The sequence below is a fragment of the Mandrillus leucophaeus genome, unplaced genomic scaffold, assembly GCF_000951045.1.
Source record: "Mandrillus leucophaeus isolate KB7577 unplaced genomic scaffold, Mleu.le_1.0 Scaffold938, whole genome shotgun sequence".
NCBI classification, from domain to species: Eukaryota; Metazoa; Chordata; class Mammalia; order Primates; family Cercopithecidae; genus Mandrillus; species Mandrillus leucophaeus.
This window is the reverse complement of record NW_012110230.1, coordinates 50,542-64,094: the sequence shown is the minus strand read 5'-3', so window position 1 is coordinate 64,094 and position 13,553 is coordinate 50,542. Positions and strand designations below refer to the sequence as shown.

Sequence of the window (13,553 nt, the reverse complement as noted above, 5' to 3'; positions counted from 1 at the left end):
TGCCTCACCCTCCCAAGTAGCTGGGATTACAGGCAAGTGCCACCACACCCAGCTAATTTCTTTTTGTATTTTTGGTAGAGATGGGTTTTGCTGTGTTGGTTAGGTTGGTCTTGAACTCCTGTCCTCATATGATCCATCTGCCTTGGCCTCTCAAAGTTCTGGCATTACAGGCATGAGTAACCATGCCGGCCTTGTACTTTCTTATGTTCCCAGTGTAACTACATGTTTACTGGAACTGTGTTTTTAAGATTGACAGTTGTTTATGATGGGTTAGTCGTAAGTGCCAAAAAGTTTTAATTGACATTGTCTTTACAAATAACTTGACCTTAATGTTATGAAAGGAGTTACTGATTTTTTATTGGAGGCAGTAGACTTGATATTTTAGAATTGCATAGTAAAAGCAATTTACTAATTTTTTTGTACTTTCAGATAAACTATTACAATAAAGAAAGGGGCAGAATGTAGTATTTGGAAGATGATTTAAATTCAGCAATGCCTAAAAATGGCTTCCAAAGTATCTTTCTCAGCCATGTCATTCTTTAAATTATGAGATGGTTCTTAGAAGTGAAAATGGTGTAATTGTATTAAGCAGACAGTTATAACTCAAGATAGTATAACTTTGAACCTTCTAAAAATTTTTGTTATTATTATATATTATGTATATATAAAAAAAGGTGATCTGTTATCAGTGATCTTTGATGTTATTGTTGTAATTGTTTTGCAGTACCATGAACCATGCCCATATAAGATGGCAAACAATTGATAAATGTATGTGTTCTAACAAGAGAGATGGGGCACCACAGACCAGCTGTTGCCCCATCTCTCTTCCTCTCCTGGGGCTCACTATTCCCTGAGACACAACAACGTTGAAATTAGGCCAATTAATAACCCCACAATGGCCTCTAAGTGTCCAAGTGAAAGGAAGACTCACATGTTTTTCACTTGAAATATAATGCTGGAAATGATAAAGCTTAGTGAGGAGAGCATTTAAAAAGCTGAGATAGGCTGAAAGCCAGGCCTTTTGCACCCAACTAACTGTTTGTGACAGGTTGTAAATGCAAAGGGAAAGTTATTGAAGGAAATGAAAAGTGCTACTCCAGTGCACACACAAATGATAAGGAAGCAAAGCACCCTTATTGCTGAGGTGGAGAAAGTTTTAGTGGTCTGGATAGAAGATCAAACCATCCACAACATTGCTTTAACTCACAGCCTAATCCAGAGCAAGGTCTTACCTCTCTTCAATTCTGGGAAGGCTGAGAGAGATGTGGAAGCTGCAGAAGAAAAATTTGAAGCTAGCAGAGGTTGGTTCATGAGATAAGGAAAGAAGCCATCTCTATAACATGAAAGTGTGTATGGTGAAGCAGCAAGTGCTGATGTAGGAGCTGCAGCAAGTTATCCAGGAGATCTAGCTGAGATCATTGATGAAGGTGGCTACATTAAACAACTGATTTTCAGTGTAGATGAAACAGCCTTATATTAAAAGAAGATGCCATGTAAGGCTTTCCGAGCTAGAAAGGTGAAGTCAGTCCTTGCCTTCTGAGTTTCAAAATACAGGCTGACTCTTGTTATGGGCTAATGTAGCTAGTGACTTGAAGTTGAAGCCAGTGCTCATTTATCAATTCAAAAATCCCAGGGCCCTTACAAATTATGCTAAATCTACTATGCCTGTGCTCTCTAAATGGAATAACAAAGCCTGGATGACAGCATATGTGTTTATAGCATGGCTCATTGAATATTCTAGGGCCACTGTTGAGACCTACTGCTTAGAAAAAAAGATTTCCTTTAGAGTATTGTTGCTCATTGACAATGTACCTGTTCACCCAAGAGCTCTGATGGAGATATACAAGAAGACAAAAGTTTTAATGCTTGCTAACACAACATCCATTCTGCAGCCCATGGATCAAAGAGTAATTTTGACTTTCAAGTTTTATATCATTAAGTCTAAATGTAAGAAATACATTCTGGAAGGCTATAGATGCCCTAGAGACTGATTCCTCTGATGGATCTTGGCAGAGTACATTGAAAAATCTCTTTGGTGAATGGAAAGGATTCATCATTCTAGATGTGTGTAGGAATATTTCATGGTTCATGGGAGGAGGTCAAAATATCAACATTAACAGAAGTTTGGAACAAATCAATTCCAACCTTCATGAATGACTTTGGAGGGGTTTAAGACTTCAGTGGAATAAGTAACGCAGATGTGGTAGGTATGTGTGAAGCTACCAACCTCTGCTAGCTTCAGATTTTTCTTCTGCAGCTTCCACATCTCTCAATTCCTGGAAAGCCTTCCAGGAATTGAAGAGAGGTAAGACCTTGCTCTGGATTAGGCTGTGAGTTAAAGCAATGTTGTGGATGGTTTGATCTTCCATCCAGACCACTAAAACTTTCTCCACCTCAGCAGGAGAGCTAGAATTAGAAGTAAATCCTGAATATGTGACCGAATTGCTGCTATCTTATGATAAAACTTTAATGTATGAGGAGTTGCTTCTTATGGATGAGCAAAGAATGTGGTTTCTTAAGATGGACTCAACCGGTGAAGATGCTCTGAACATTGTTGAGATGACAAACAAGGGTTTAGAATATTACATAAGCTTATATGATAAAGCAGGGAAGGGTTTGAGAAGATTGACTCCGATATTTTTTTCTGTGATGGGGTCTTGCTATGTTGCCCAGGCTGGCTTTGAACACCTGGGCTCAAGCAGTCCTACTGCCTCAGCCTCCCTAGTAGCTAGGACTTCAGGCCTGCACTACCATAACCAGCTGAGATTGACTCTAGTTTTGAAAGATGTTCTACTGTGGATAAAATGCTATCAAACCGCATCTTATGGTACAAAGAAATCTTTTGTGAAAGGAAGAATCAATTGATGTGGCAAAGTTAATTGTTGCCTTATTTTAAGAAATTCCACAGCCACCCTAGCCTTCAGCAGCCACCATGCTGATCAGTTAGCACCCATCAACATTGAGGCAGACCCTCCACCAACAAAAAGATTACGACTTGCTGAAGGTTCAGAAGATTGTTAGCATTTTTAAAAGCAATAACGTAATTTTAAATTAGGGTTTGTACATTCTGAAAGACATAATGCTATTGCACACTTAATAGACTGCAGTATAGTATGAACATAACTTTTATATGCACTAGGAAATCACAAAATTTGTGTGACTTGCTTTATTGTGATACTCATTTTATTGAGGTGATCTGGAACTGAACCTGCAATATCTTCAAGGTATATCTGTGTTTCTGTCTTCCAAGGCTATAAGGTAATGTGCTCTCTGCTTGGGATGGAGACTATTTTCTAAGGGTGTTTGCTTTAATCTTGTTAATATCATGTTAATAATTTAAAACTTTGTTAATAATTACTTCCCGTATTAAGCAGTCATCCTGGAAAAGATAGTCTGGAATAAAACCTAGTCATCTATCTCTGCTGTAAAGAAGTGAAGAGAAGTGAGAGACCCCTGGAATTGTCTCCTAACAGTGTGACCTTTCTGAGGCATCTCAGTTGAATTCCTCACATGTTCATGGTTTTACCTGCTTGTTCTGTCTCTTGGTACTATGTGACCACCAGAGTCTTCATTCAGCTATTCACTGCCAGGCATCGTCAGGAGTGTCACCCTGTACATGTGCGACCTAGTGTTTGGCCAAAGACTTAATATGACCCTTATATGGATTTCTGATGCTCTTTGTATTTGATATTTTCTTCCACAAAGTTTGCTTCACCTCCAAACTTTTTTCTCCTTTTCCGCTGCTCAGCAAGACTGTAGTTCTTTGTGGGCTGCAGTTCTGAAAGTGCCTTCAGACAGAAAGTCAGGGAGATTGTAGTGCTCATTTTGTGTAATTTATTTTTCCCAGAGACCACAGTCTCGCTTTTCCTATTGCTCAACTTTTAAAAATATTTATTTCAAATATTTTATACAGTTTTACTTTATTTTACATTGTTTATGGTGGGCCAACTGGTTTGTGCCTGTTACTGCCTCATGACTAAAAGTGAAGTCTATCACTTTAATTTGCATTATTTATGAATATATAGTATTATGCCAGCTAGACTGCAAGATTGCTAATGTCAGAGATGTTATCTTTTCTTCTTTTTAAGATTCTTTAGAGTGTCATGTAAGTAGGTATTCAGTAAATGTGTTTTGTTCCACAAAACACACAGTAGAAATATGAAACTGAAGTATAAAAATTCTGTCCCTTGATATTATTGTTATGGTAATGATGAGAATTAGGATGTTATATGACAGATTAGTTTGTGGTTATTTACCTCCAGGTAAATATATGCCTACAGTTGATAACATAAAACTTTTTATGAACTGAGTTTTTGAAAGAAAAATATTACTAGAGAAATTGGATTGCTATATTAGATGGTATCAACTAAGACTTGAAATAGTGCCATTGTATTATATTTAATATTTCTCCTTGTAATGTAAATTTGTGTACTATTTTACAGATTGAAAGGGATTTTACATATATTATTTTAAATTAATTTTGATTTTCTCAACAACTCTCTATGTTAGGTTCAATAGCTATCCTCTATCCTCATTTTATTGAGCAAATTAAAGCTCAGTGAAGTTCTTTCATACTTAAGGTTCCAAAGTTATAAAGTGGAAGAGCTGAGACTGCAAATTGAATCTCTAAATGAAGTTTAATGTTCTTTCTGCCTTTCTGCATACCATAGGTGTGGGTTGCCACCTTTATTTTAGTTTTTTTTTTTTTTTTCTTTTTGGGTGTATGTAGTTTATGCCCATTGTATTCATTCTGTGTATAGGATTATGAAGCTGAAATTTTAAATTCTTTACCTGGTGAAATTGTATAGATACCAATGTTATAAGTTTTCTGCCTATTAAATATTTGAAACTACTTTTAAAAGTTTTTTTAAATAATAAATCTTTAGTAATGGCATAAAAGGTATGTTTTTGTGTTACTTTATAATTACTTTAAATTGTCAATTTGATAATTAGGTTCAAACGATTGTGCAGAAATGTGTTAAAGATTGTGTATTGACATTCTCACCATTAGGCTTGTTCTGCTTTGAAGATTAATATTCTAACATTAGAATTTTAAAAGTATATTAATAGTTTAAAACTGCTTTAGTAATTACTCTATAGACATGCATAAATAAGGATGGCATCATTGTAATCACTTTAAGCCCTTATTTGAGTAATATATCCTTGGTTGGCTTGAGTTGGAAGTGATGATCTTTGGAATATGCACATGAATTAATTGGTTACTCTGTCTTGGGGTATGTCAGAAGCACTACTACTTCAGTGAGAGGACTTTTGCAGGAGATGTTATTTTTTACCAGCCAGTGGTGTTTTATCTTGATTTGAAGGAAGCAAGCTTTATCAACACAGAGGATAATGATTTACTTGTCTTATCCTTTCTCTTTGTAGCCTAGAGAAATTCCAGAAAATAGAGTCTTTTTTTTTTTTAGGAAGAAAATGTAGTCTTCATATGAAAAGCTTTGTATGCTTTTCTTATCAAAATACAGAAAGATTTTTATCCTTTGATCCAGTAAATTTACTTATCAACATAGATATTAGCTTTGCTTTTCACTCCTTCCCTCAAAATTGTAGGACAGAAATTTGGAAGTCAGGAAAGCAAGTGAATGTGACAAATGCTTATTTATCTTGTAAAAGTGCTTTATAAGTATAGTCTTTTCTTCAGCTTGTCCTTCATACCATTGATAAACTGGACTTTAAGAGAACTTATTAATGAAGGTGGCAATTTAGTTCTGCCTGAACCAATAACTAGTTATATGATCTTGCATAAATCATTTTCCCTTTCTTGAATCAGGTTCCTTCAGGTAAACAAAAGCTATAGACTATCTGAAAGCCCTTGTAATTTAAACATTCTGTCATTTTAACTGTATTATTGTTTAGTTCTTCAACTATATTATCAACTCACTGAAGCAAGGATTTCATCTTCCTTTTGATAGTTCTCAAAATATATTGCACAGCATATTTGATATAATAATAGAAATTTGTCTACAACCTCAATTCTCAAACCTTGACTTTCTGAGACTCAGTCTTCCCCATATAGCGATCTCCTGCTCATAATTCCTTTTTTACTCATCCTTCTGCCTTTGCAAATTATTCAAATAAAAGACTTGCCAGGGACCCACAAGGCTCCATATAACTGGCTCAAATCTCGCTTGTTTACGTTTCTAACCTTATCCTTTCCCATTTTTCTCCCTTGCTGTCTTAACTGCAGCCACACTGGCTTCTTGCTATCCCTGGAACAACATCAAGCATGCTCCTTCAAGGGTTTGCATTTTTTGTTTACTTCTAATACACTTTTCCAAGATATCTGCACAAGTAATTTCTTTACCTTTTTCAAGTTTCTGCTCATTGTCAATGAGTCTCACTTTAACCAACTTAACAGAATTAAAATTGCACACTCCTTCCTTTTGTGCTCATAGTTAGGTTGTATGCCTGCCCAGCCCCAAATCAAACACAAGTTCAGGGCTGTAGTGATTGTCTTTGCTGATGCAAAATCATATTTGATGGTGCAAAATTTTCATAGGGTAACTGAAAGGAACTATTAAGAATATCTTAGCACATTACATATTCTAATTTAGAGGTAAAGATCTGATTTCTTAGAAATTTGGTGGAAGCATTTTAAGACTCAATTATGTTTTATTAAGATGAAATCGTTTGCTTATTTTCCATCTGTATATCTTCTTTGATGAAATGTCTGTTCAGCTCTTTCTCTTATATTTTCTTTATTGGGTTGGTTTCTTATTACTGAGTTTTGAAAGATTTTAATATATCCAGGATACAATGACTGTTGGATTTGCATTTTTTTCTGCCATCTGTATCTCGTCTTTTCATGCTTTTAACTAACATTGTCTTTCACAGAGAATAGTCCTTACTTTTGATCAGTTTATCAGTTTTGTTTTTATTTCCGTTTAGAGTTCCTTTTGATTCTTCTTTGATCATTAGGTTATTTAGAAGTATGTTAATTAAGTTACAAATATTTGGGGATTTTCCTGTGATGTTTCTGGTATATTTTGATAATATAATTCCAGAGAATATCATGGTATGACTTGAATCCTTTTAAGTCAATTAGGACTTGCTTTGTGGTGCAGTATATGGTTTCTTCTCTTAAATGTCCCATATGCCCTTAAGGATTTGTTTGAGATTACAGTTAAGTTATTTGGAAACAGTTTGAACATTTGAGGCTTGCTTTTAAGCTTTGGTAGGTGAAACCAGAGTCATCTTCAGTCCAGTGCTGATTTTGTCCCACTGCTAAGGTATTACCCCTCTGAGTACTGTACAGGATACTCTGTTGATCATGAGAGTTTCCCACTCTGGGTGGTGTGAATGTCAGCTGATTCTGGGATTTCCCCCCATTTCTTTTGGATGATTCTTTCCTCAGTGTCTGGTAGTTTCCTCATATGTGTGCACTGATCATCAGCACTAAAGTCTTGGGTGGGTTGGTGGTGAACCTTCTGCAGCTCTCCAGAGCTATATTCCTGTGCAGCTTCTTCTCCTGTTCTCTTTGTGGAGTCTAGATGCTTTGGCCTTCCAACCTCATCTCAGAGAGACCACTGGACTCTGCCTGGGTTTCTCCCACCTTGTGCCACATCCTGGAAACTCCAGATAGTAAGACCAATTGTCAGGTTTACCTGGTTTGTTTTATCTCTGTCAGGGATCACTTTCTTGCATTTACTAATGTCTGAAATTTGTTTAATGTATTTTTTTTAGATTTTTAGTTGGTAAAGAGGGAGACAGCAACTACAGTTTGTACTTTCTGTTGGCTGGAAGCAGATGTCCTGTTTACGGATGTAAAAGTGTTGCTTTAACATTCTGTATCCATGGTTAAAAGAAAAGTTATGGTGACTAAGTACATGGGTAAGTAATTTTTGGGAATATAGTTACCATGGAACTTCTGAGGATCTTCTGTCATCTTTCTGCCAAAAAGTGATTCTGCATCAGCATCTTCCATGTTATGTTTCACAGTTCATAACCCAAGTCTTCTATGAGAAGGAAACTGGCCCAGATTAGGTCATATGTTTGACTTATCAACTCTGGCCTGAGGTCACATTCACCAATTATGGATGCAACTACTGAAAACCCACCCTGGATATAGGATGTAGCTCCTAGAAAAGAGGGAATTGTTGTAACCTGACTGTCATTCTCTATGTGGATTTAATGTTAATATTTTTTGGCTTCGAAAGGAAAATACTTCTGTGTCTAAATGAGAAAAATAGCACCTTAAATTCAAACTTCAGCATTGTTTCAAAATAATTTGTCATGAAAGCTTCTTTTCCAATTATAATATTAGATACTCCCCTTTGTCCTGTTATACAACAGAAGGTTCTCATGCATGCTAATTGATACTGGATCAGTGACAGCAAGGAGAAGAAATGTAATAAACAGGTGTCAGAGAAATCTGTGTAAATACAGTTGAAGGGGAAAGTAAATAGGGACATTAAATTGTCGGAAATTAGAAGGTAATCAAAATCTGCTGGAAGAAAATGAGCTAGGTTATCTGCTTTCGAGGTAAGATACCTATGTTACCCTTTCCTTTCTAATGCAATTTCAGCAGAATCTGGAAATTTTGTCTTAGAACTAAGTAATGCTTTATTTCCTCAAGGTGATTGGAAAACACGGTTCTACCGGACTAAAGGCAGATGTGTAACTCAACAGGAAGACATTGCTTTACTTGTTTTACTTTTTTGAAGCAGAATTCTAAGTATTTATTTTTAAATTCGCCAATTTTTGCATAATTAGAATCTTGAGGCTTCCCTACCTGTAGTAAATTAGATCCTGGATACCTATGTGAATATTTTTCTTGTCTAGCTAAGAAAAGGCCTAAAAATGAATAAGGATCGTTGCTGCATTCTCACCGTAATGAGTAAGTAGGAGAACTTCCTATAACACTTGGTAGATAGAGGCAAACAAGGTCTAATAGAGTGCAAAAATCTTGTTTTCAGGGGCCTGCGGAGTTTTGTCATACCTCCAAGATGGAATGTTTAATGTTGCTAGATGGATGTCCACAAGTGTTTAGAAAGAACTGCTATTCAGTATTTGTCAGTATGTGTTTTAGAACTATGGATGATTTATTGAGAAGTCAGGTTCCTGGGACATACTTTGATTATTTTAAGGATGGAGGTGGGAGTATAATCTACATTTTGGAAAAAGTTTCCCGGGTGATTGTTATGCATCTGAAAGTTTGAAGCCATTGTTTAAAGGAATAGGGCTATGGTGATGCTTAGATACAGCCACTTTGACATGGGGCAGATGACTTTCCCACTACTCTGTTGGAGATGTTGCTGTCAGGATTATTGGTATGCTGCCTTATAGCTGATTGTAGGAAAGGAGCAGTGTCTCTGATATGCCCTTTGTGTGCAATTGGAATAACTGTGATAGAGTTAGGAATGGATGAAGGCTTATCAAAAGATGAAGAATGATTTAGACTCAGAATAGGCCTTTTTATGTGCAATTAGGCAGTCTTCAGTGATTTTCAAGAGACATAGCAACAGACTTTTGATGTCTTGCATAAATGCTAGTATTGAGAAATCTCATTTATGAAGTAGTCTCAAAGAGACATTCAAAAGAATAGATGTTTGGGTGTGTACTCAGCAGTCACAAATAAAGAGGAAGCTGTTTTCAGAATGAGCAGTACAACAAAAATATGGATAACAGTCTAAGAGAAAGGCAAGCAAAACCAGTAGAGCCTTGGAGCTAAGGAATAGCCATTCCAGTACAACAGGAATGCAGTATGGGCATTTGTAAAGAAAGGTTACAGTAACACATTTATCACAGATTATTTCAGGGATGATTTTTATGACATACAAAGAATTATTATTTTATTTTAAAACATAAGAGACTGCGCATGGTGGCTCACACCTCTAATCCTAGTGCTTTGTGAGGCCAAGGTGTGAGGATTGCTTCAGGCCAGGAGTTCAAGACCAGTTTGGACATCACAGTGAGACCCGGTCTGTACAAATTATTATTTTCTTTAATTAGCTGGGTGTGGTGGCACACGCCTGTAGTCTTAGCTATTTGGGAGGCTGAGGCAGCCTCAACTGAGGCTGCAGTGTGCTATGATTGTGCCCATGCCTCTGTACTCCAACCTGGGCAAGAGAGCAAGATCCTGTCTCGATTGATAGACAGACAGACAGATAGAAGAAAGAAATGATTGGGCAAACCGTTTAATCTTAAGTCTCAAAATGAGTAGATCTTATGTTCTCTCTGACTCAAAATTTTTGCTATTCAAATTCAATAAAAGTTGCAATCTGCAGCTTAAAATTGAGCTTGAAATCAAAAGAGTGGGTTGTTTGCAGTATTCCAGCCCATATTTTCTTTTTTTTTAAAAAAGTCCAATATTTATTTAAAAATCTAATCTGCCAGCTTAGCGTTTTCCACCAACTTGGGATCTGAAACTTTCACAGTCTTCACAATCATTTGCTTAGGTGCTGCCTTTGTAGGTACCTTAGCAGCAGCCATTGCAGTCTTTTTAGGTACTTGCTTAGCTTTTTTTTTGCTTCCTTAGCAGCCCTGATACCTTGTTCTCATTGAGCCTTTCTAACTTCAGGTTCTGATTCCTCTTGGCCATTATATCAGCAAGAGATGCACCAGTAATGGCCCCCTGCAATTTGACTGCTCGGCGGGTCCTTTCCTTTTGAATTTCTTCCAACTGTCCCTTTTTGTGCTTCCTTCTGTAGAGGACAGTACAGTTTATCTGCCGAGGATTCCCCTTGGAAAAGAACGCTGATTCGCATTTTGCATTAAGAAACTGGAAAACCTTCCTCTTGGTCCTGGCATAGCGCCTCCCGTGTCCGGGGTAGACCTTGTACTGGCTGAAAGTGGCGGCAGCTCCACGGGAGGAGAAAAGATGGCCCCAACCTGTATTTTTGAATAATACCCTTTAAAATTCATAAAAGTCTAAGAACGCTTTGTAAATGGAATGTTTCATAGTTCACACTAAAGTGAACATAAACTGTTAAGCAAAACTTTAGATCACTTCTTCTAACAAAGGAAATGTACCCAAGAATCCATGAGAAGTAACTTCAGAGTAATTTTTTTTTTTAACGGTGAATGCTCCAAGGTCTTGTGCTTTTAAATTTTATTTGGTTTAATTGCCAAAAGCCACGGTGGAACCGCGTAGTATTCTGAGGAAATAACCACTTGAAGCAGAGGTACTTTGCAGAACATAGAGTGGAATAAAGCCATTCTGCCTCCAATGTTTGGGTGGATGTATTTGGTACTGTAATCATTTTACTGATTGCATAATTCATTGATATAAAAGATACTAAATGGTAGCCATGTTGGACCCATTCAGTATTGGTTTTTGTGCCATTCTGTTAACTTTTGTATTGTTCATATATAATACAGATTTAACCAAATCTATTTTCTTATAATTGTGTGTTATTGTTTTATGAAATGTCCTTTTAAATTTTGTTAAATTTTTGTCCGTTTTTTCCACAGAAGGAGGAATGAAATATTTAACATTTTCTGCCAGTTCTCACTTATTCAGTGTGTTCTAGAGTCTTCAATTTAAATGTTGTTGTTTGCCAGGCTTAGATTTTCATGTGTCTATTAAAAGAGTAGGAACATACTCCTCCATGCCATACATCTGCTATGTATAGCATTGATTTTTTAACCCCTTAAGAATAAATGTATTACTTTTGTTAAGTTTATTGTAGGTTAAAAAAAAGCATATTTATGTTTCTCCTAAAATTTGGGAAATCAATTTATATTACTGTGTAGAGTATGTAACAAATGATGTATTCTTTAATTCTGAATCTTGTATACAGTAGTTACACCCTTGTCTTTCATTAATTGATGTCCATTTGTAGGTTTTTGAATTATTCTTATTATTCTGCAAAGTTTATTTTTTAAATTACTAATGTAATGTATTGCAGTCAATTTTGAAAGAAGGTAAAAGACTTTTCTGTTTATAGCAATAACACAAAACATCTATTTTTGTGCATTCCTTTTTAGATTTCAATATGAGCTTATTAAATGTGGTTGCAATCATATATAGTTTTCACTTAATAATTTTCAATATTGGTTGTTGCTATTGGTTTATATTACAAAATGATATTTCATAAACTGCAACAGTCCCAAAAGCCCCTCATAAATATTCATGAACTCACCCATAACAGTATACTTGAGAGAATCATCTTTTACTGCCATCGTACGACCGAATTTAAATTTATCTAATGTGTTTAACTTTTTACAGGTTTAAAAATTTACAAATAGTTTTTGTAAGAATGGTTTGGTTTATATACTCGATTTTCATTTCTAAGTTTTAATCTATTATCTACTTTTTAGTTTACTGTTTCTCTTTTGTTCAATATTTTAAAACTTATTCAGGAATATGAAAAGATATGACACTTTTATTTTGGCTTTTGCATTTTGATTGAGTCCTTCAGGGACAAATACAGTAGTGGGATTTCTAATGATAAATATTTAATGTAAACACTGCAAATAAAATATAAGTTTTTTGAATGTATCTTTTAGTTGCACAGATTTTTAAATGCAGGAGATTAGAATGTCATAAATAAGCCTGCGCGTTATTTTAAGAGCACGTATAGAGGAAGGGGTTGTATGTTGGTAAAATACATTTACTGACCCATGTGTGAATTGGTGACCAGGATTGTTAAAGCATTGAGTTCTGAAAGTTTTTCTCTTATCTTTATGTTCAACAATAGAAAGTTTTACCGTATGGTCAAATAACATCTTCATCAGGTTCTCAACAGGATACCTTAGTTAATTTTCAGCTGAGTGCTTGACAGGATTTTCTCTTTGGCTAGCTGGTTGGATGAGAGTCTAGACACTGAGAGGCCAGGCTTTCGTGGGGCCTCACAATATCATTATTGTGCATGTTGAGTAGGAGCAGCTTCCTCTGATGTAGGGGCTCCATGCACAAACAACGAAGACAAAGACAGAGCTTTTGTTCTCGAAGAGAAGAGCTAATCCGACTGCTACACACTGTGAAAAACCTTTTATGAGAGAGGAAAAAAAACTTTCCTGGAAGGTGAAGGGTTAGCAGTTTAACCTCTGACCGTAAAATAAGCTGGTAAGGGGGAAAAAGTGTTGGATAAGGTAGAAGAATAACAGGAGAAACATTCATCGAGGTCTGTATGCTGTGTTTATAAAAATGGGTTAAGCAAATAACTGTCAGGGGTGGATACTTGAGTTCTAATAATACATGCATATTTCTAAATTTTTTTTGCTTATTCTTAAACATAGGTGTTTAAACTTCTTAATTTGGAGGTTGTATATTGCAGACCACACCATAAATGCAGGAAACCATAGATGCCTAATATTTACTCTTTTTCCTAAGAAGCTCCATTATAGACTTCTTCAAGTTTTCAATATTTATTTTCTTGTTGTATGAGTACCAAATCTTGATTCTTTTTCTTCATTGATTTTTCCCCCAATTTCCTTATTTAATATGATCACCTATGTCTATAGAAATAAAGAAGCAAGACACTGCATATCTGCGGTACATAATTAAGACAGTCTCCAATTTGGAATTTGGCATTTTGGTACCTATTCTGTTGATATATAGGTCTGGTGGGCAGTGTTATTATACAACTCCT

The 13,553-nt window shown here is 35.8% G+C and overlaps 1 long non-coding RNA gene across 1 annotated transcript in view; it reads left to right on the top strand.

Moving 5' to 3' along the window:
* LOC105532165 overlaps nt 1-12,452 on the top strand; it is a 49,562-nt gene extending 37,110 nt beyond the window's left edge. Inside the window, exon 2 of the long non-coding RNA XR_001004927.1 lies at nt 10,668-12,452. This is a non-coding gene — a long non-coding RNA (uncharacterized LOC105532165). The remainder of the gene's footprint in view (nt 1-10,667) is intronic.
* Nucleotides 12,453-13,553: the final 1,101 nt, after the last annotated feature.